Source organism: Bufo gargarizans, chromosome 6 (assembly GCF_014858855.1).
Source record: "Bufo gargarizans isolate SCDJY-AF-19 chromosome 6, ASM1485885v1, whole genome shotgun sequence".
Lineage (NCBI taxonomy): Eukaryota > Metazoa > Chordata > Amphibia > Anura > Bufonidae > Bufo > Bufo gargarizans.
Window position 1 is genome coordinate 314,047,699 of NC_058085.1, and position 20,483 is coordinate 314,068,181.

The following is a 20,483-nucleotide window of genomic DNA, read 5'->3' on the forward strand; positions in this document are numbered from 1 at the left end:
GATCAGGTGAACAAGGAGGCCATGTCATTAGATTTTCTTCTTTTATACCCTTTCCTGCCAGCCACGTTGTGGAGTACTTGGACGCGTGTGATGGAGCATTGTCCTGCATGAAAATCATGTTTTTCTTGAAGGATGCAGACTTCTTCCTGTACCACTGCTTGAAGAAGGTGTCTTCCAGAAACTGGCAGTAGGACTGGGAGCTTGACTCCATCCTCAACCCGAAAAGGCCCCACAAGCTCATCTTTGATGATACCAAACCAGTACTCCACCTCCACCTTGCTGGCGTCTGAGTCGGACTGGAGCTCTCTGCCCTTTACCAATCCAGCCACGGGCCCATCCATCTGGCCCATCAAGACTCACTCTCATTTCATCAGTCCATAAAACCTTAGAAAAATCAGTCTTGAGATATTTCTTGGCCCAGTCTTGACGTTTCAGCTTGTGTGTCTTGTTCAGTGGTGGTCGTCTTTCAGCCTTTCTTACCTTGGCCATGTCTCTTAGTATAGCACACCTTGTGCCTTTGGGCACTCCAGTGATGTTGCAGCTCTGAAATATGGCCAAACTGGTGGCAAGTGGCATCTTGGCAGCTGCACGCTTGACTTTTCTCAGTTCATGGGCAGTTATTTTGCGCCTTGGTTTTTCCACACGCTTCTTGCGACCCTGTTGACTATTTTGAATGAAACGCTTGATTGTTCGATGATCACGCTTCAGAAGCTTTGCAATTTTAAGAGTGCTGCATCCCTCTGCAAGATATCTCACTATTTTTGACTTTTCTGAGCCTGTCAAGCCCTTCTTTTGACCCATTTTGCCAAAGGAAAGGAAGTTGCCTATTAATTATGCACACCTGATATAGGGTGTTGATGTCATTAGACCACACCCCTTCTCATTACAGAGATGCACATTACCTAATATGCTTAATTGGTAGTAGGCTTTCGAGCCTATACAGCTTGGAGTAAGACAACATGCATAAAGAGGATGATGTGGTCAAAATACTCATTTGCCTAATAATTCTGCACTCCCTGTAGTACCAATCAAACCATCACCTTATCCTGCAAAAAATTAGACCCTACATAAAAGAATCACCCAATTTAAAAAAAAAAAAAAAAAAAAAGAATCACCCAAATAATAAAAAATAACTATCTCAGAATATTGAGACACTAAAACATATTTTTTTGTTAGTTTCAAAAATGCTTTTATTGTGTAAAACTTTAAAAAAATAGTTTTTTTAAAAAGTATTCATATTAGGTATTGCCACGTCCGTAGCGACCTGCTTTATAAAAATATCACATGGCCTACGCCTCAGGTGAACAACATAAAACATTTTTTTAACTGTGTCATAACAACCAATTATTTGGTCACCTTGCCCCATAAAGTGTAATATTAAATGATCAAAAAATCATATGTACCATAATATGGTACCAATAAAAACATCAACTCTTCATGCAAAAAACGAGCCCCTGAATAAAAGAAATATGGCGTTCAGAATATGGAGACAAAAACATTTTATGCTTTATTATGTAAAACTGAAACAAACAAACAAAAAAGTACACATAATTAATATTGTCGCATCCGTAACAACCTGCTCTATAAAAAAAAGCACATGATCTAACTTGTCAGATGAACGTTGTAAAAAACAAAAAATAAAAACAGATATTTCTTGGTTATCTTGCCTTACAAAAAGCATAATATAGAGCAATCAAAAATCATATGAACCCCAAAATACTGTCACCTTATACTGTAGTTTTCAGCCCCTCCATGTCCCCCAGTGCCATCAGATTAGCCCCTCCATGTCCCCCAGTGCCATAAGATGAGACCCTCCATGTCGCCCAGTGCCATTAGATCAGACCCATTATGTCCCCCACTCCCTCAGTGCCATCGGATCAGCCCCTCCATGTCCCCAAGTGCCATCAGATCAGCCCCTCCATGTCCCCCAGTGCCATCAGATCAGCCCCTCCATGTCCCCCAGTGCCATCAGATCAGCCCCTCCATGTCCCCCAGTGCCATCAGATCAGCCCCTCCATGTCCCCCACTCCCCCAGTACCATCAGATCAGCCCCTCCATGTCCCCCAGTGTCATCAGATCAGCCCCTCCATGTCCCCCAGTGCCATCAGAACAGCCTCTCCATGTCCCCATTGCCATCAGACCAGCCCCTTAATGTCCCCCAGTGCCATCAGATCAGCCCCTCCATGTCCCCCAGTGCCATCAGATCAGCCCCTCCATGCCCCCCAGTGCCATTAGATCAGCCCCTCCATGTCCCCCAGTGCTATCAGATCAGCCCCTTCATATCCCCCAGTGCCATCAGATCAGCCCCTCCATGTCCCCCAGTGCCATTATCAAATTCCAGAGACCTTAGAGGAGATGATGACCCTAGTTGTCCGACTTGACCGACGAGTTAGAGAGAGACGACAAGAACGACAGTTCTGTTCTCAGATGCTGGTCCAGCCAGAGGCCTTTTCCAGGGACAACACTGAGGTCTCCCATGCAGGTTGGCATGACCCGGGGTAATCTTTGTCGCAGACACGGAGAGTGCTTCTACTGTGGAGATCCTGGCCATTGGATCAACAACTGACAAGTCTCCTAAGGCAAGACAACCTAAAGACCAGGTGCACCCTGATTTTTCCAAATGTAAGCTTTTGGTGCCCATAACAATTTCTCTGGGGTTAATAAGTGGCCGGGTAAGGCCTTTATTGATTCCGGTTCAGCGGCCAGCTTTATTGACTTTGAATATGCTAGTAAATTGGGTATTCCAATGTTTGCTTTATCTACACCTATCCATGTAATGGCTATTGATGCTACTCCCCTGATTGGTGGTACGGTGAGGTCATGTATAGTGTTGATCACGAATATTCGAATTGCAAATTTTAATCGCGAATATCGGCACTATCGCAAAATATATTCGTAATTGCGAATATTCATTTTTTGTGAAAATACCAGTTCATGCGAATTTTTATGCGAACATTTGTATGCAAATTTGTATGCAAATTTTTATGCAAATTTTGAAAATAATGACGAGATCATGTATTCGCGAATTCTCGAATATATGGCGAATATTAGCTCCAAATGTTAGCGAAATATTGCGAATTCGAATATTGCCCCTTCCGCTCATCACTAGTCATGTACCTCTGAAATTTCTCTAACCGTGGGTGTGTGCCACTCTGAGAGATGTTCTAGGTTGAGGTGGTACTAGGGTTGCCTTGGCTCCATTTACATAACCCCACAATAGATTGGTCCAAAGGAGAGTTGGTGAAATGGGGACCTAAGTGTGACTCATGCTTGTCCGTGGTCCAGGCTGGGGTTTCAGTAAGGTCTAATACATTACCCTCAGTTATTAAGGAATATTCTGATGTATTCTGTTCCCCTACTCCAGAGGTAATATCCCCCCCATAGACCTTATGATTGCGCCATAGAGCTAAAAGAGGGTGCCAAATTTCCTAAAGGGCGAATTTATAATCTTTCTAAGCCCGAACGCAAGGTTATGGAAGATTATATTAAGGAGAGCCTTGCTAAAGGGCATATTAGACCTTCAGTCTCTCCTATGGGAGCAGGGTTTTTCTTTGTTAAGAAGGATGGTGGTCTTAGGCCTTGTATTGATTACGGGAGATTAAATAAAATCACTGTCCAAAATAGATACTCTCTCCCATTGAGTCCGGATTTATTTAACCAGGTTCTGGGGGCAACCTGGTTTTCCAAGATTGACCTGAAAGGGGCATGTTCTGTCTCCTCACGCCTTTAAGATGGATCCTGGTAAGGTTTTGGCAATTCATGAATGGGTAAGGCCTTCATCCTTAAAGGCCTTACAACGGTTTTTGGGCTTCGCTAATTACTATCGTAAATTTATCATTAATTTTTCTGTGATTGCTAAACCAGTGACCGACCTTACTAAGAAAGGGGCAGATTCGGAGAATTGGTCTACCAAGGCCATTTCTTCCTTTGAAACATTAAAAAAGGCATTTAGTAGCGCTCCCATTCTGATCCAGCCTGATCAGGAGAGACCCTTTATTGTGGAGGTGGATGCGTCCGAGGACGGCACTGGAGCAGTCCTTTCACAAGCTCCTGCTAGCCTCACTAACCTGAGACCGTGTGCCTTCTTTTCCAGGAAATTCTCTTCCACGGAGAGAAACTACGACATAGGGAATAGGGAGCTGCTGGCTATTAAATGGGCATTTGAGGATTGGAGGCATTTTTTGGAGGGGGCAAGGCATCGGGTAACTGTTGTCACTGACCATAAAAACCTAATGTTTCTCGAGTCTGCTAAGAGGTTGAATCCCCGACAAGCCCGATGAGCTCTGTTTTTTACCCGTTTTGATTTCTCCATTACGTTCAGGCCGGGAAGTAAAAATGTGAAGGTAGACGCATTATCTCGGAGCTTCCATGCTTTTCAACCCACTGAGGCACCGCTTGAATCCATCCTACCAGCAAACATCTTCTTAGCGGCTCTAACCGAGGATATCTCGGCTCGCATTAAAGGCTGAACAACATCTGGCACCGGCATCCACCCCAACAGATAAGTTGTTTGTTCCCGTACAATTTTGTCTCCAGCTGTTGGGGGAGTGTCAAGATTCTGCCTTTTGTGGACATCCGGGTTTTGAGGGCACTAAGGATCTGGTTTCTAGGTCTTATTGGTGGCCCACTCTGACCAGGGATGTCAAGTCCTACGTGTCAGCCTGTGAGGTTTATGCCAGGTCTAAGACACCTAGGACTCGCCCTGCTGGTAACCTACGACCCCTACCCATTCCCAGTAGACCCTGGTCCCATATCTCGATAGACTTTATAACTGACCTACCGCTGGCGGAGGGTAAGACTGTGGTTTGGGTAGTGGTTGATAGGTTTAGCAAGATGGTTCATTTCCTTCCCCTGTCTAAACTTCCGAATGCAAAAACCCTGGCGTCTATTTTTGTGAGAGAGATTGTTTGTTTACATGGCATCCCGGAAAATATTGTTTCTGACAGGGGTGTGCAGTTTGTGTCCAAATTCTGGAGGGCCTTCTGTCAAAGATGTAAAATGTCATTGTCTTTTTCGTCCGCCTACCATCCTGAGAGTAATGGGCAGACTGAACGCCTTAATCAGTCTGTGGAACAATTCTTGAGATTGTATGTTGCTGATGACCAGCAATTATGGGTCAAATTCCTTCCGTTGGCTGAATTTGCTTTGAATAACCGTGTCAATTCTTCTGCTGGGGTCTCCCCTTTCTTTTATAATCATGGTTTTCATCCCCGTTTTCATTCTGGGTCGTCTGTCTCCTCCTCTAACCCTGAAGCGGATAAACTCTCCTCCGAACTGTGCACAGTTTGGGCCCGGGTTCAATCAAACCTAGAAAAGGCTCAAAGTTCTTAAAAACTCAAGGCCGATAGGAGACGTTCAAGGGGGGTGAACTTTCAGGTTGGGGATAAAGTATGGTTGTCCTCCAAGAATGTATCTCTCAAGGTAGCTTCTAGAAAATTTCACTGGAAGAGGTATGGACCTGAAGAGAGATCTTGGGTACCCGCCAGGGAGGTTCATGCTCCTAGACTTGTTCGAAAATTTCATTTAGAACACCCTGAAAGGCCATCGCCTTGCCTCTTGACTTGTCTGTCTGTCGGTCATGTGTCGCTGGCCACGTCACATGACCCTCAGACCCCACTATAAATACAGGCAGCCTGCTGGCCACAGGTTGCCTGTTAATTCTAGGTTCTGGCTATTTGTTGGACTACTGAATACTCACTTGATCCTGTTCCCTGACGATCCTTTGCCTGCTCCTCCTGTACTGTGCATCCGTCCTGGTATTGTGACCTCGGCTCCCACCTGACTACTCTTTGCGGACTCCTCTGGTACTTCTCTACTCTCCTGGTATTTGACCCCGGCTTCTCCTGACCATTCTTTGCTTAACCCTTTGTACTGCGTAGCTCTCTTGGTTCTGACCTGGTCTGTTCACGTTCCGTTTTTTGTCTTGTCTGTCTTCCCTGCACATATCCTAAGTAAGGGACTGTCGTCCAGTTGTCCCCTGTCATCAGGGCTCGTGAGGCAAGTAGTCAGGTCCAGGGGTGAGGGTGCAGCGCAGTGGTCACTATCCTTCCCCCTGTGTGTGTGTGGACGTGACCGTCTAATGATTTTTTTTGTTTAAAAAATGAATTCATTGTATAAAACGTATATAAATAAATAAAAAGTATACGTATTAGGTATCGCCGCGTCCGTGACAACCTGCTCTATAAAAATACCACATGATCTAACATGTCAGATGAATGTTGTAAATAACAAAAAAAATAAAAAACGGTGCCAAAAAAGCTATTTCTTGTTACCTTGCCTCACAAAAAGTGTAATATAGAGCAACCAAAAATCATATGTACCCTAAACTAGTACCAACAAAACTTCCACACTATCCCATAGTTTCTAAAATGAGGTCATTTTTTTTGAGGATTTTCTACTCTATCGGTGCATCAGGGGGGCATCAAATGGGACATGGTGTCAACAAAAACAAAGCAAAATCTGCCTTCCAAAAACCATATGGCATTCCTTTCCTTCTGCGCCCTGCCGTGTGCCCGTACAGCAGTTTACGACCACATATGGGCTGTTTCTGTAAACTACAGAATCAGGGCCATAACTATTGAGTTTTGTTTGGCTGTAACTCTTGCTTTGTTACTGGAAAAAATTTATTAAAATGGAAAATTTGCCAAAAAATTGACATTCTGAAATTTCATCTCTATTTGCCAATAACTCTTGTGGAACACTTAAAGGGTTAACGACGTTTGCAAAATCAGTTTTGAATACCTTGAGGGGTGTAGTTTCTTAGATTGAGTGACTTTTATGGAGTTTCTACTCTAGGGGTGCATCAGGGGGACTTCAAATGGGACATGGTGTAAAAAAAAAAACAGTCTAGCAAAATCTGCCTTCCAAAAAACGTATGGCATTCCTTTCCTTCTGCGCCCTGCCGTGTGCCCGTACAGCAGTTTACGGCCACATATGGGGTGTTTCTGTAAACTACAGAATCAGCGTCATAAATATTGAGTTTTGTTTGGCTGTTAACCCTTGCTTTGTTACTGGAAAAAATTGATTTAAATGAAAAATCTGGCAAAAAATTCAGAAATTTCATCTCTATTTGCCAATAACTCTTGTGGAACACCTAAAGGGTTAACAACATTTGTAAAATCAGTTTTGAATACCTTGAGGGGTGTAGTTTCTAGAATAGGGTCATTTTTGGGTGGTTTCTATCATGTAAGCTTCACAAAGTGACTTCAGACCTGAACAAGTCATTAAAAAGTTGGTCTTTGAAAATTTCTGAGAAATTTCAAGATTTATTTCTAAACTTCTAAGCCTTGTAACGTCCCCCAAAAATAAAATGTAATTCCCCAAATGATCCTAACATGAAGAAGACATATTGGAAATGTTAAGTAATAACTATTTTTGTAGGCATTAATATGTATTATAGAAGTAGAGAAATTGAAACTTGGAAATTTGCAAATTTTTCCCAATTTTTGGCAAATTTGGTATTTTCTTATAAATAAAAATGAATTTTTTGTACTCTTTTTTTTTTTACCAGTGTCATGAAGTACAATATGTGACGAAAAAAGAATCTCAGAATGGCCTGGATAAGTCAAAGCATTTTAAAGTTATCACCACATAAAGTGACACTGGTCAGATTTGCAAAAAATGGCCTGGTCCTGAAGGTGAAAATGAGTCCGATCCTTAAGGGGTTAAACACAGAGCTACCAACAATCTTTATTCGTTTTTATTGTTTTTATTTCTGTTTGCAAAATGGAGATTAGGGGTGATTTGAATTGTTAATTCTTCTTTTGCTTTTTAAAACTTTATTTTACCTTTATTTTTTTCCCCCATAGGGAACTTCTACATACGATCATTAGATCACTTATCCCTGCGTTCCTATGAAGGTGAGACTACTCCATCAGCAGATGTAATACACAGCTAGGACCCTGCTGCAACAGCTGTTACCCAAGGCATCTAAGGTGTTTGACAGAGGAACTGTCCCACCCCCATTGGCCCCCCCATATTATGATTGTGGGGTGGTGATGGATTGTCATGACAGCCAGGGTCCTAATAAACTGCCCCAGGTCTGCCAGATAGAATGCCTTTCAGTGATATCCTTATAGGCACTATACACTGCAATACTGTACATTAGTATTAGTATTGCAGCATATTATATGAGAGATCACGTGAGTTTAAAGAAATTTTTAAAACCATAAAAAAAGAAAAAGTACAAAAATGTTTTCCCCATTAAAATACTTTCAAAAAATTAATAAAAGTACTCATATTTGTTTTTAATAAAATTAGTACTAATACAAATTACAGCTTGTCCCAAAAAACTCAACCCTCCACACAGCTCTGTCAAAGGGAATAAAAAAAGCTAGAGCTCTCAGAATATGGAGACACAAAAATGAATACATTTTTATTGTGTAAAATAACTAAAACAGAACATACATACATGCGTGGACAAAAGTGTTGGTACCCTTCCGATAAAGGAAAAAAAACAATGGTCACTGAAATAAATTAAAACTGACAAAAGCAATAATAAATAAAAACTTACCGAAAGTTAACTAAGGCTACTTTCACATCTGAGCTTTCCCTTTCCGCTATTGAGATCTGTTATAGGATCTCAATACCGTAGGAAAACGCTTCCGTTTTGTCCCCATTTATTCTCAATGGGGACAAAACTGAACCGAATGAAACGGAATGCACCAGAATGCAAGCAGTATTTTTCTGTTCCCGATGTGGTACGGAGCAAGACAGATCCGTCATGATACACAATGTAAGTCAATGGGGACGGATTCGTTTTCTCGGACACAAAAGAAAATGGATCCGCCCCCCATTGACTTACAATGGTTTTGGAGATTGATCCGTCTTGGCTGTTTTAGAGATAATACATCCGGATCTGTTCATAATGGATGCAGATGGTTATATTGTTATGACAGAAGCGTTTTTGCTGATCCATGATGGATCCAGCAAGAACGCTGGTGTGAAAGTAGCCTAATGAAAATCAAACATTGCTATTGAATTGTGGTTCAATAGAATTATTTTAAACAACCTAATGAAACTGGCCTGGACAAAAATGATGGTGCCCCTAGAAAAGATTGAAAATAATTTCTCCATGGAGATATGTTATACTAAGGTTTGTGCTGTAATTAGCAACACAAGTGTCTTCAAAATTGTAATTAGTCAGTCTGACTATTTACAGTGCAGTTCAGTATAATGGTGTGTACAACACTGAAAATGGACCAGAAGAAAGCTAAGGAGAGAGTTGTATCAGGAGATTAGACAAACGTGTTAAAGGTAAAGGCTAAAAGAACATCTCCAAACAGTTCGATGTTCCTGTTATTCAGAAGTTTAAGGTCTATGAGACTGTAGCCAACCTCCCAGGACGTGGCCGAAAGAGGAAAATTGATGACAAATTGAAGAGACGGATCATACGAATGGTAACCAAAGAGCCCAGAACAACTTCCAAAGAGATTAGAGGTGAACTCCAAAGTTAAGGTACATCAGTGTCAGAAAGCACCATATAGGTACCTTAAAATAGAGGCACCGAAAAATTATCCAACAAAAAAAAAAAAAAAAAAAAAAAAAGCCACTCCTAAACACAGCTACAGGATGTTAATAGAATATTTTTTTAAAGGTATGGCTTTTGGAATGTGACAGTGAAAAAACTAAAACATTGCTACATCCTACAGGCCCAAAAGAGCTATTTCATTAACAGGTTAAAAGAAGTTGTCTCATGAGGACAAAAACTTTTTTGACATGAAGCTGGTCTTGCGAGAGTTCAGAAATCCCTGGGGCGGCATGTAATTCATGGACGTACGAGGTCTGGCAGATTGAAAGCTGCTTTTGAGCAGAGGAACAAACTCTATGAAGTCCTGATGCCCTAATCCTTCTATTATAAAATAAGTAAAAATTAATCATACTCAGATTATATAGGAGGTACGGGTATCTGATTGTTATAATTAACTTCCTCCTATTTGCATGCAATGTTCTCATCACACCCAGTATATAATCACATCTTGGATTATACATCATATAGTTTACATATAGGTTTAGATACTTCCCATTAGTCAATGTCTATTTGTAATGGTGACAGTTAAAACAAAAAGAGACGTGACCGGATGACTGACTGCCCTGTACAAGAAATATTAATTCTCTTACTATGAAAATGAGAATATTTCCCCTGGACAAACACTCAGCATTTGGTGGGCAAGCAAATAAAGGGTTACCATGCTGCCATCTTGTGTCTGTCTGGGGTACAGCATTTATGACTTTGAACTGCCAAATCCCTCATGAATGTTTGACTGATATCCATAGTTATTTATACATATTCATACATCCAGGACTCAATCATTTCAGTAAAACTAATTTTAACCCCTTAGGGCCTTAATTACCAAGCACATTTGTTTTTCATCTCATCTCAAGCACCCTAGTATATGTTATTTATTTATACATCCAATTGAGTGGGAACTTATTATTATTATAATTTTTTTTTTCCATGACAAGTTGTATGGTTTAATTGCTTAGTTTTGGGGTGCATAACATATCATATAAACTTTACTTTTTTGGGGGGGGGAGAGGTGAAAAAAAAAAGATTTCTCCCAATGTTTTTTTTTCTACATTGTGCGGTATAATAATGATAATCTTCATTTATATAGCACTAACATATTCCCCAGCGCTTTACAATTTAGTATAGATAACATGATAAATGTATTCTCTTGGCTGATTGGCAGGATTTTACTGATACTAAATTCATGTTTTTATGTTTTACTACTTTCAGGTCAACGGACCTGTATAAATAACATGGTCACGTTATTCTCTGGGTTGATGTGTTTAGGACAAAACCAAATTCATCGTTTTTTTTTTTTTTTTTTAAAAAGCTTTACTACTTTTGTAGTAAAGCCTCTTTAAAAAAAAAAAAATGTGTAACCAGAGTTGTGTGTGGGATTTTTTATGAGACAAAATTGGTATATTTTTTTTTGTCAATTCTTTGTAAAAGGAAAAAAAAAAGAGTTTTGTAAAGGAAACATGGACATTTTTTTGAAATTTTATTTTTGAAATTTTTTTAGTTCACGGATTCCCATCTTCTCCCTTTCTCCTTTACCCTTGGTGAATCCAAATCACCAGTCGCAGGTCATCTCCATGTCCAGTCCCTTCTGACTTCATCTTTTTCAGGGTAGTTCGTTGGTCCATATAATCATGAAGCCGATCAACTTATGAACGAGCAATTACTGGTTTGTAGACTGTTGGGCAGCGGCGTAGCTACAGGGGAAGCGCCTGCTTTGGGGTCCGAACTGAGAAGGGGCCCACCTAGGAGGGGGCCTAAAAGATTTTACTATCAGGGGCCCCCTCAACAGTATTATACAATGACAGAATATACAGTGACAATGTTGGAAATAGACAGAGCTGGCAGGCCTGGTCTGAGAGAGCAATCTTGACTAGCCACAGGAGTTGGGTGTTGCGAAGAAGTTGCTGGGGACCACCCATTCAAGAATTTTCTGTGGGGCCTTGTAATTTCTAGTTACTGCTGATGGGCATCTTTTATCAGGATGAAAAATACCTGATTATTAGCAGCACAGCTCTCTGTGTAATCAGAAATGTGCTGCCGATAATCAATGCAACTCAATGAGGAAGGACCAACCTCAGTAGCAATCATTCGACCCTCATTCACTTTGCATCGACTTGTGTAATAGGCCAGTGAAAATGAGCATGGATGGATGGAGCACCTACAGTATTTACATCTTCCTTGTTTCAGTAATGTTCTATGGTGGAGGATGTGTCTCAAACTGTTGGGGCGGGTTCACACAGAGTTTTTCATTTTTTTTTTGGAGGAGGTTTTGAGACAGATTTTTCTGCAGGTTTTTCAGCCAAAGCCAGAAGTGGATGCAGCAGGAAGGAGAAGTATAAGTCATTCCTGTTTATTTCCAAATCTTTCCAAATCCACTTATAACTGAAAAACTTGCAGGGAAATCTGCCTCAAATCCTCCACCAAAAAATTCTGTGTGAACTTACCCTTAGGCTATGTTCATATCCGAGGGATTTCCAGCATAAATGGAGGCTTTCAGCCAGACAAATACGGGTACTTGCATTGGTATTTGTCCGGGTGAGAGACTGCATTTATGCCGGAAAACCATTATGCTAGATAGGACGGCTCTGGTAAATTACCTTTTGTGCATATGTGAACCTACCCTTAGTATTCAAGAGGGAAAACTGTGCCTGTGAGCAAGGACATAGCTGTTCTCTCATCTGCACTCATTTTGGATGCTGCAAAAAGAAATTTTATTTTTATTTTACTCACTTACATAGTGCTGACATATTCAGCAGCACTTTACAGACATTAGCGTCACATAGAAGTTACTTGGCACCACAAGCATCTCTGCTATCTGGGAAACACACCGACTGTACATATATATATATATATATATATATATGTGTGTGTGTGTGTGTATTCACATACATGCAGTAATTTATTTATTTTAACTATGCTATGTTACACTTGGAGTAACTTTATTCTCCTCCAGACATCTCTTAACATTACCATTTACATGATATTATAAACGAATCATTTATACTTCACCAAGAATTCAATGTATTCAGAAAAACCTTTTTTTTACTTGAAATGATGATCCCTTGTCTGTCCTATTACCTGAAGCCAATGTGTGTTTGCTCTGCAGATAGAAGACTGCATGGGGTTCTTAGTACCTGACTTTGGACCTTTGCATAGCATCAGCAAATGTTATTTATGTGTTTTCTATAAGCATCTTTATCAATGCATCTGACATCTTATTTAAATGATTTTCCCAGAGGATAGGTCATCAATATAAAACTCCCAGAAACCCCTTAAGTAAAAAACATTGGTAAAACGTATAGCAATGAAAACATTCTCCATTCACTTACATTGTTACACTACAGAAAAATAATACCTACCTAACACTCAACAAGTTACATGTGGAGGTTGGAGTAACATTTGTGATACTGCAGAGAGTCCCTGAGGAGCCATTGCAGAGGATGGCAGTGGGAGTGGCCCTTATGAGGTGTTACGTCACGGTGTACTCCCTCAGGCCATCACTCCCTGGGGTTCAGGGCAGTGAAAAGGTAGTTTTAAGAATAAGGCCAGAATTGAACATAGAACAGTCTTTCTTTACTCAGTGCAAAATATAACTTGTGGCACATCCATCAACAATAAATACAAAGTGCAGTTTATCTGGCACCAGATGAGGAGGCATGGTAGCAGGTTGCATGGCAATAGGTTGGCATTACCAAGTACAAGTGGATATAGGTGTCCAATGTGGCCTAGCAATGGTTTAGGTAGGTGGTGGTGTCTGAGCTGTTGTACCTCACCTTGCAGCAGTGTCTGTAAAGCTATATTTTCACAGATCACTCTGCTGTCTTGTTTTCTTGAGAAGTGTTTTCTTGAGGCAGGATTAAGTTGTTGTTCTGGTTCCTGAGTATCCTTCTGGAGTGTTGGTTTCACAGGGAAATAAGATACGGTTTCTGGGAGTGGGAACTCTGACATGTGCTTCCTTACTCCCCCACTATCTGAATAGGAATTATCCTCCTCTCTCTCACACACTAGACTGGAACTCCCCTTCCTGGTAAGAAGTAGGACCAGTCCATTCCTACCAAGAGGGGAGGAGCAGGGAGATTAGCCCTGTTCCTGCCAACTATTACCTCCTCTACAGGAATTGATGGCATAATATCAGGTTACATTACATAACATAGCAATTGCAGATATCCTTAGGACCGGGGTACTGCAATATAATTTTGTTTAGCAACAGTAGATATGCCCTCGCTTTGTAAGTTTATGGTCACATATTTTAACTTGTATCTCACTGAAAAATCATCTGCAGTTGTGTTACATGCATATGTGTCATGGTGAGGAGTGGGGGAAAACTCCCCACCGTATGGCATGGGTAAAAAGGGAAGCAGCTAGGCCTGGACACCAGGAAAAGCGAGCAGGTCACATCCTAAAGCTGCCCTAATCCTGGCCCTGACTCCTAACTGTATGAGCAGAACCAGATGGTAGGTGGGCTAATACACAGGAACTTAGGACCCTGAGTCGCCCTGATGATCCCTGAATAAAGGTAAGGAGCTAGAGATGACTTGTTCCTCCAGAATGTGGATGAACAGGAGTCTCAAAGGCCAAGCAGCAAAGGTAAGGGAAGACACTGAACAGCAACTGGGTCCGCAGGTAAGAACCCAGTGATACGACAACACACCGGAACAACAAGCACTTACCTGCCGCAGTAACAGGGTGGAACACCAGCACAAAAACTACCTGGACCCCCATGCGAACCGAAAGCATTGTGGCCCCAGGCACAGCTGCTCATTGACTTATGGTTCCCAATCTGGGGAACCCAGGGGCCTTCTCACCAATAGCATCAGACATACAGGGGAATGTCTAGCAACCATGCTGGACAGCACACCAAACAGATCAGACATGTGGAACACAACACTAGACATAACACGCCCTGTACATAAACACTCACCAAACATATACAAAGTAAGGAAGGGGAAAATACATAAGGATGAAATCGGATGACCTCGGTTTCTAACTAGGTGGCCCTCACACTGGAAGGATGGAATATCCAGGGCAGGAGCATAGCTCCAGCACACACCAAGGCTGGATAGCAACTGACCTCAGGCTCAAGGCACCAGATTAAGAAGAGCCATGAGGCCACACCCATAACATACCTAGCCAGGAAGTTAACCCCTCCAGCACCAGACAGGCAAAGAACCAGAAGAAGGGGGAAAGCACAACAACAAGACCGTGACACAGCCATGACAATATGTTGATGGAAATTAGTGCTGTGGATTCACCACAGATTTTACACCTGTGCTGCATTGAAATTGGTAAAATCGGCAGTGGAAATCCAGAACTAATCCATGACAGAATGATCAAAATGCCGGTTTCAAAACCATTTTGCCACACTGAAAATTTCTGCAGCATATGGATGTGATTTATAAAATCGTATCCACTGTAATACGCTAGAGATTTTACTTGTCTAAATCTACAAACAGAATTAACAGCAAATCTTATCTTATCTGTGTGGAATCATGTTGAATCGCTTTAGGATGGGAATAAGCCTTTGAAGGGATGCTTCCTTCAGAAAGGAGTATTTTTTTAACTCAATATTCAGAGAGAAAAATGTTCCGCAATTTTTAGCTATTGATCATTTCAGCGGCACTATACCATTGAAAGTTAAGTACGAAATATTGCCCTTCTATATCAGTCAGCACAAAGATCTAAAACTGCTATATAGATAGGTAACCCATTGCTAGTTTACTGCTTCTGTGAGGGGATTATTTTCTCTGCTGATATAATAGTAGATTAATTGAATTAGGATAATAATACGACAGCTCCTTTGATAAGCCTAGATAAAGATGCCCACAGTACAGCATTGTACTTATCAGTATATTGTGTTATGTTCTAATAGAGTCACTCATCTCCTTCCCTCTCTAGGTCACAGTTAATGGTCTGACTGAAGGTCAAGTGAGGCTGTTTGTCGTGCTGAAAATCCAAACAACAAAGGAAGTTAAAGAGTCAGGACAGGAAGTAGAATACATGGAGTGACTTCATTCAATTATAACCAATAAACCATCCGCCCAACTACACAGAATATTCATATATAGGCTGTTAATATGTAAGAAAATTTTTATGGTAGTGTTCCTTTAAAGGCATCGTCCATTGTGGACAACCATGTGTAGTAGCCACTTCCCTGCATAATTAGTTATTTACAGGGGTCCATTTGCCAGGTATGCAGCAGCTTACTAGTAATTTCTAAGGCAGAGAGGAGGGAAAATAAAGCATTACGCTTAATAAAAATGTATGCACTCAAGCAATTCACAAAGAAGAAAGCAGATGTCAGATGAAAGGAGCTCCTTCCTTTTAGTTCCTCACCTATGACCATGGATAACTGGGGATAAGTGCACAGCACGTCAGGGATTGACCATCAGAGTTAGCGGTGAGTGAATCGAGATTCGGATCCAAGATATGAAGTCGATTAGATCAAAAACTTTGTTTTAATGCTGCACAGAGACCTGTCGCCATATAGCATTAAAATGTATGGGCTCCGTCAAGGCAAAATTTGTTAAGTCTGAAGTCACACAAGACTTCGGTGAATAATGTTGGGCTTCGATTCTACGACTTTAAAAACATTTTAAAACATGAATCTGAAGTCGGCTTCAGTACTGAAGCTCAGGCCTTTCTTCAGAATCAAACCCTTCTTCTACCAGAGAGGAGACTGGAGAATCCAGCCCTATGCTTCGTCTGTATGGTTTTTCCCCTGAATTCCTCCAGTAAAGAAGCACACTGGTTTACTGCAGATCCTGACCCTCTGGACTTATTTCCCATTGGGGTGCACCACACCTTACCATCTGTAATGGTCACGTACACACACACACACAGGGGGGAGGATAGTGACCACTGCGCTCCACCCTCACCCCTGGCCCTGCCTACTTGCCTCATGAGTCCTGATGACAGATGACAACTGGATGGCAGTCCCTAACTTAGGATACGTGCGGGAAGGACAGACAAGACAAATAATGGATAGTGAACAGACCGGGTCAAAACCAAGAGGACAACGCAGTACAGAGGGATAAGCAAAGAATGGTCAGGAGAAGCCGGGGTCATAAATACCAGGAGAGTCGAGAAGTACCAAAGGAGTCCACAAAGAATAGTGAGGTGGAAGCCGAGGTCAAAATACCATGAGGGAGGCGCAGTACAGGAGGAGCAGGCAAATGATCGTCAGGGAACAGGATTAGGTAAGTACACAGGTATCCAACAAATGCCAGGAACCTAGATTTACAGGCAACCTGTGGCCAGCATCAGTGGGGAGTAAGGCAACCTGTGGCCAGCATAGTGGGGAGTGAGGGTCATGTGACGTGGCCAGCATCACATGACCGACAGACCAACCAGTCGAGTACCGGGTGATCAGCTCGGCGCTCAAGGCAGACCTAGGAGCAGGGAGCCTCCCATCTAGCAAAGCCGCCCTGGGAACGAGGTCAAACACAGATCCTCGCTACCTGAAGCTAAGCAGCAGGTCTGCGGCTGATGGGAGACCCAGTGCGCCTTCGGCACCCCATTACACCTATCACTTCCGGAGAGCAGCAACACATGGTGACACCTTGATGATGTCTGGGGGGCCCAGTGTAGCATCGGGGCCACCCCAAACCCGGCCACTGCATAACATCAGCACAAAAACGGTGTCGGGAACTTCGTGGCACGGGTTTCTATGACTGACCAGCAAGCCTTACATCAACAAGAACAATTCCAAACATCAGATGCAGTGGTGTAAAGCATGTCACCACTGGACTCTTCAGCAATGGAATTGTGTTATGTGGAGTGAATGAATGAATCTGTCGGTCTAATGAATAGATTTGTCACAATACCAAGTTTGATTTGATTTCGATACCATAATTTTTTTTTCGGATACTTGATATCACGCAAAAAAAAAAAAAAGCTGTCTGCAATCCACATTTTTCAGAACCTCCATTTTTTTTGTGACTTTTTTTTTTTTTTTTTTTCCATTAGTGTTCACTGCAAACTGCTAGAATTCTCTTGTGCTTAGTGCTTACAGCAGCAGGGAGCTTACCATGGCAGGCACGGATGGCTTCACTAGTGTTCTGGCTGCCATGGTAACCGATCAGAGCCCCACGATCTCACTGTTGTGGCTCCGATCAGCATCTGCCACTTCCACGAATGAAAATACTGGGGGGGGGGGGGGAACCTATAGCCGTTGGTAACTGCGCCACCAATGAAAATAATTAACCCCTTAATGCAAATGTATGCCGTGGGCCTGCTCCACACATGGCGGATGTTGGCTGTATCATACAGGGAGCTTACCATGGCAGGCACGGATGGCTTCAGTAGTGTTCTGGCTGCCATGGTAACCGATTAGAGCCGCACGATCTCACTGGTGGGGCTCCGATCGGCATCTGCCACTTTCACCAATGAAAATACTGGGGGGGGGGGGACCTATAGCCGCTGGTAACTGCACCACCAATGAAAATAATTAACCCCTTAATGCAAATGTATGCCGTGAGCCTGCTCCACACATGGCGGATGTTGGCTGTATCATACAGCCGGCACCCGGCCGCAATAATTTGACCCCTCAGGTGGCGCGATCAACGGCACGTATGGAGTGGGCTTACCGCAGCAACCCGCTCCATACATTTGCATTTAGGGGTTAATTATTTTCATTGGTGGCGCAGTGGCAGCACCCTACCCTTAATGCTTCAATTGGTGGCAGTGACGGCCACATCACAGTGGGGAGGGAGGAACTCCATCCCTCCTTCTCCACTGTGCTGCCGACGAGAACATGGCATGCGCCAAGCGAGGCGCGCGCCATGTATTCTAATGTCAAAAGATACTAAGCTATGCAGTAGAGCAGGCTAGTATCGAGAAAAAGCAAATGCCTGTATCGTATCAATCTGAGTGAAAAAGTATTGATTGGGCATTGAAAGTTCGATACCCGGTACAACCCTACTAATGGATGAGATGTCAGGAGAATGTTACCCCCCTGACTACATTCCTGGACTTTACACTACTCCTGTGGAGCGGTGGCATAGTGTAATTACAAGTACTCGCTCCATTCACTTGAATGGAGCGGGTACTTGTATTACAGTACACTTACGAGATTACGGGCAGTGTAATAAGGAGGAAGCGGTGCTCGCATGGATGCCGTGTGTCAGAACCACATCAAACAGATATTGATGACCTATCCTGACGATGTTAACGGCTGGACAACCCTTTTGAGGATAGCAATATTTAAAATTAGCTGCAATAACCAAAGCCAGCCTGTAGGTGTCATCAGAACATAGAACGTGCTTTGTACTATGCTGTGACCCGTGATGTAAAATCAAGAATATAAAATCCTTTTGATGATGTATTAAAAAATGATGCAATCTACAGGGTAGATGTGTATTAGGGGCTGACACACACATATGCTGAATTGTATATAAGGTTTGTTTTTGTTTTTACTTTTAAGGACTTATTAATTCTGGCACATTACTGATTCTGTGTTGTATAAGAAACTAGGAAAGGCTGAGCCCTATAGCAATCTTTTGAATGGGCCCCCTCTCCATTAAGCAAGAATGTTACGTGCCAAAATGAACACTAATATGTGCGTGAGGCCTAAATCTGTAAGAGAAATTTTTTAAAGTAGCATAGCTATAGGAAATGTTATTAAAAATATAAGAACTGTAATTACTCACAGGTTAAGTCCCTGCTGCTACTAATGCAACACTAACCTTCTATTTCAGGAGCTGTCTTGCAGGCAGTCCTATCTTTGGGCAGTTCATGTTAGACATTCCCCTCGAATACCAGGAAAGTCATGAAGGTGGTCAGGAACGCAACTAAGGCTACTTTCACACTTGCGTTCAGAGCGGATCCGTCTGAGACGGATCCGCTCATATAATGCAGACGGTGGCTCTGTTCAAAACGGATCCGTCCAGACTTTACATTGAAAGTCAATGGGGGATGGATCCGTTTGAAAATTGAGCCATAGTGTGTCATCTTCAAACGGATCCGTCCCCATTGACTTACATTGTAAGTCTGGACGGATCCGTTTGCCTCCGCACGGCCAGGCGGACACCCGAACGCTGCAAGCAGCATACAGGTGTCCGCCTGCTCAGCGGAGCGGAGGCTGAACGCTGCCAGACTGATGCATTCTGAGCGGATCCGCATCCACTCAGAATGCATTAGGGCAGTACGGAAGCGTTCGGGCCGCTTGTGAGAGCCTTTGAACGGAACTCACAAGCGGAGCCCCGAACGCTAGTGTGAAAGTAGCCTAAGAATGCAGCTAAGAACCAGCTGCAGAAATCAGGTAGAGGAACATAAGAGACTGCAGATAGCTTCTGGGTCCTGACTTGTTGTTTTAGGCCTCATGCACACGACCGTTGTGTGCATCCGTGGCCGTTGTGCCGTTTTCCGTTTTTTTTCGCGTGGAAAAATCGGAAAATGCACCGTTTTGCAGCCGAGGCCGTGATCCGTGTATCCTGTCCGTCAAAAAAATATGACCTGTCCTATTTTTTTGACGGACAACAGTTCACGGACCCATTCAAGTCAATGGGTCCGTGAAAGAACATGGATGCACACAAGATTGGCATCCGTGTCCGTGATCCGTGGCCGTAGGTTGCTTTCATACAGACGGATGCGAAGATCCGTCTGCATAAAAGCTTTTTCTGATCTAAGTTTTCACTTCGTGAAAACTCATTTCCGACAGTATATTCTAACACAGAAGCGTTCCCATGGTGATGGGGACGCTTCTAGTTAGAATACACTGCAAACTTTGTACAAGACTGCCCCCTGCTGCCTGGCAGCACCCGATCTCTTACAGGGGGATATGATAGCACAATTAACCCCTTCAGGTGCGGCACCTAAAGGGGTTAATTGTACTATCATATTCCCCTGTAAGAGATCAGGGCTGCCAGGCAGCAGGGGGCAGTCTTGTACAAAGTTTGCAGTGTATTCTAACCTCCCCAGTTTGAATATCGTTGGTGGCACAGTGTGCCTCCACCATCGC

General features: G+C 42.7%; 1 pseudogene; it reads right to left on the minus strand.

The window, feature by feature from the left end:
• The window catches only part of LOC122942171, a 44,520-nt pseudogene extending 31,046 nt beyond the window's left edge, over positions 1 to 13,474 (minus strand).
• Between the last annotated feature and the right edge of the window lie 7,009 nt (positions 13,475 to 20,483).